Genomic DNA, 4,149 nt, shown 5'->3' on the forward strand with positions numbered 1-4,149 from the left:
TCATAGGCCCATTGCCAAGAGTATTCCCAAGTTTACGATTTCTAATTTTATCAAATAATTCATTTTCGGGATCTCTTTTTGAATTAGTTTGTAATTCATCAAGTGGGGAATTTATGGAAATTCTTTACATTGATAAAAATCTTATCTCAGGAGATATTCCAGATTGTTGGAATCATTGTCAGGTTTTAGGCCTTTTAAATTTGGGAAGCAACAATTTGACCGGCAAAATCCCACCTTCTTTATGGCATCTAAATTTTATAATGCTAAACCTTCGAAACAATACCATGTTTGGAGAATTGCCATCCACATTGCAAAATTCTCCAAATTTCATTATGTTTGATCTTAGTGAAAATCATTTCAGTGGAAGTGTACCAGCATGGATTGGTGATAAGCTCTCAAACCTTGTGACTCTAAGCCTTCGATCAATAACTTTGATGGACATATTCCTCATAAAATTTGTGATCTTCAATTTCTTCAAAACTTGGACCTTGCCCACAACAACATTTCTGGAGTTATTCCAAAATGTTTCAATAATTTAAGTGCAATGGCCACAACAAACAAAACCAATAATTTTGTTTTTGTGAAGTATGTAGATGCTGACTCCTTTTTTTGAACGCATTATTGGTGTTGAAAGGACGAGAGGATGAATATGGTAGCACACTAGGACTTGTTACGAGCATGGACCTTTCAGATAACAGTCTCACAGGAGAGATCCCCAAAGAAATTGGTAGTCTCGTTGGACTATTGTCTTTAAATTTTTCAGGGAATCTCCTAACAGGAAATATACCAGACAGCATTGGCAACATAGAGTTAATGGAATCTCTTGATTTGTCCATGAATCGACTAAATGGTGAAATCCCTCCAAGTTTCTCCAATTTGAATTTCTTGAATCACTTCAATGTGTCCCACAACAACTTGACAGGACAAATCCCAACAAGCACTCAGCTTCAAAGCTTTGAAAACTTGTCTTACGTGGGCAATCATCTTTGTGGACCTCCTCTCACTAAGAACTGCACCTCAAAAGGTATTCCGATTGACGTTGCAAATAATGGAAGTAGCAGGGAAGGAAGTAAAGTGAATTGGCTTATGTCAGCATAGTTCTCGGCTTTGTAATGGGATTTGGGGTGTAGTGGCTCCCTTGTTTTTCATCAGGTCTTGGAGGCATGCATACTATCGAAAGTTGGACCATGTTGGTCGAAAGCTGTATGTGTCTTGGGCTACTATGGGTATGTAGTTTGACGGGAAAAAAACATGTCTCTAAAGTTGGTATAATTTACTGGAGATTGGATCAAAGTGTGTTTTGATTATGTATGAATAGGTTTTGTTGTATTTCAATAATTTTCAATGAAAATAAATTTCTGCAAAAAATGTTGTTGGATAAATTCCATCAGTTGCTTAGCTTAATAATTGAGTAGACGTGGCAGCCATAGATCTGGTCTTCTTCCTCCTTGATCCTTCAAATTAGGAGTAACAAAAATAGTAGTAAATAGGATTAGCCAATTTTTTTTCTGTCATTTTTTAACTGTTGCCAATGGATCTCAACAAAAAAAGAGTTCAGCTGCTGCTCTTCATCCTTGGACTCACCCTTCTCAGTAAGACAGGTAACAACCTCAAAACGTCCTCGTTTTTGCATTTGGTCTGGAAAATAAAAGAAGTCGTAAATGTTGGAATTTAAATCTCCAAGTTAATTTCAAGTTTGTAAAATTTAATGTTCTTGATTGTTCTCTCTTCTTTGTTATCTTTTATGGATCAAATTGGTATATCTGTTTAGAGTTATTTCGATTTTTTATTTTGAAGTACATATTTGGATTCAGCACATTCAAACATGAGAATGTGTATAGAATCTTTCAAAATATATGAAATAATTTATAAAAGTTTTAATATACTCGTGTGAAATACAAACCCGACAAAAACCCTTCAAGTTATCGAGATTCCATCCACCCAGCCATATAGGGTGATTTTTGTTTTTAAAATTGAGTTTGAACCAAGGTCGAGTTTTTATTAAAATTTTAGAATTAATTCTGTTTCGCTTAGATATATTTATTAAAATGTCACTTTTATATTTTGTAACATATAAATGGATAATTTGTAAAGCTAATATATAAAACATTATGTAATTTTCATATGAATAGTCATGGATTGGGATTAGATAAATTTTAAGAGTTATGTCGAAATAGAAGCTAAAGTATCGAATAAAATTCGATTTTGAGCGAGTATATATACATAAAAATCAAGTTGAAGAGCATCATGAGCTAGCAAAAAACTTTCATCCTTGTTTGAATTTACTTTATCTAGCTTCTTTTTCTTAGCTTTTACGTGCATATTTGCTCAATGTTAGTTATGTATAGAGATAGGTAAAAGTATTGTGGAGGCTTTGTATTATAAGTCAGACTAAATTGTGCTCATTTACTTAAAAAATGAGTAATTATTCTTGTACTTTAGATCAATAGCAAATTAGTCTTATGTTAAAAACTTTCATTTTCATTGTTAAAATTTACCTTTATATGTCAACATGACATGCACTAGGTAATTGTCTAGTTGTTTCATCACCACGTCAATTTTTAACAGTAAAAATTGATGAAATTTTAATAGAAAGGACCGGCTTGCTCTTGATCTATTGTATTGGGATAAATTTATCTATTTTTGATCAATGGGTAAAATATAATCCAACTCCTAATATAGGGGCTCTATGGTACTTTTACCTATGTATGTAGGTACTTACTATGTATGGTTTTAAAAAATTTTCTTTTTCATTTCTTTCATGTTATAGCGATAAGTGCAGGAAACTGGCTGGGAAGAGAAAGTGGTATTATCCCAAACAGGGCAATTTCATTGTGGGATTGCTTTGATATGGGAGTTGGTTCCATAGCTTGCGCAGTGAAAGAAGGTGTTAAACTTTATGTCTACAACATCCGAGCCGCTCATGTCGAGAAATCAAAGAACTTAGCAATGCAGAAGGCGTTACAAGACGCGATGTCACAAGGCCTGTCCTCCAAGGAGGCGGCAAAACAAGCCACAAAGGCCGGGAAAAAGCGGCCAAGCTGGCTACGCAAAAGGCTGAGCGCGTAACGGGTCCGATCATTTCGTCCGGTTGGGACTTTTTCGAAGTTGTTTACTATGGTGGGACTATGTCGGAAGGGTTTTTAGGGGCAAGGAACATTGCTTGGTGCCTACGGTGGGGGATTTTCGGTGAACAAGTGCTTGGGAAGTTTGGTTATCTTGTGGGAAGCCATTGGGAGGTTATATGGGTGGTAGGATTGGATTGATGGTCTATGATGTAGCTAATGGAATACATTATGTGCTTCGAATCATTGAGGGCAAAGAGTTGGATAAAAAATTGACAGATTCCGAGTTTTGATGAATGACTGAGTTATGAAGGATTCGGATTGAAATGCATATGGGATATGCATTTGAATGTATAGTGACTTCATGGTGTTTTAGGGTTTTTTTTTCTTTAATTAAGAAGAATATATATAGATAGGTTAAGTTCAAATTGTGTGTTTTTTGGGTTTCTTTATTATAACTCAATAATTCAATAATCCACAACCACCAAATTATAATTGTACAATAAGAACTTATACAAAACCAAAAAATATAACAGATTACATCAACCAAAACCAGAAGCCTATCCTATGCATTTCTCAAACTCCTTGCAAACATAATCAGTTATTGACAGGGTCTAAATCAGTGAGACATCTATCACTAAGACCAAAATGTACATTTGTAACTTTTTTCAACAAAACTTCAACATAATTAGAAGAATTCCCAAATAGCCTACTATTCCTTTCACACCAAATAAAATACACAATTGCATTCTCTATACCAGCTTGAGCAGATAGACAGAATTATTTACATTCAACAGGAAATACCTAGTTAAATTCTTGAAGCCACGTACCAACAGACTTCCTATGCCACATAAACCCAGAACAAGTGCCACAAACCTCTAGAATAGAACACTAAAAAAATTTGATTTCAAAACTCAAAGCATCAGAGCACAACAGACAGACGATCAAAACTCATACCATCACTAAACATCTATCGCCAGTGAGAAGTTGTAAGATTGCCATCCAGCAAAGTAGGCACGACATTTATTTTTATATTGTATTTTTATTAGGTATCAGATTCGGACCAAGTCAATTCAATGTCGGA

The 4,149-nt window shown here is 34.7% G+C and overlaps 1 pseudogene; it reads left to right on the forward strand.

Annotated features, from left to right (window-relative positions):
- Positions 1 to 678: 678 nt before the first annotated feature.
- Positions 679 to 3,487, forward strand: LOC121227685 (LRR receptor-like serine/threonine-protein kinase ERL1; annotated as a pseudogene).
- The last annotated feature ends 662 nt before the right edge of the window (positions 3,488 to 4,149 follow it).

Source organism: Gossypium hirsutum, unplaced genomic scaffold (assembly GCF_007990345.1).
Source record: "Gossypium hirsutum isolate 1008001.06 unplaced genomic scaffold, Gossypium_hirsutum_v2.1 scaffold_1371, whole genome shotgun sequence".
NCBI classification, from domain to species: domain Eukaryota; kingdom Viridiplantae; phylum Streptophyta; class Magnoliopsida; order Malvales; family Malvaceae; genus Gossypium; species Gossypium hirsutum.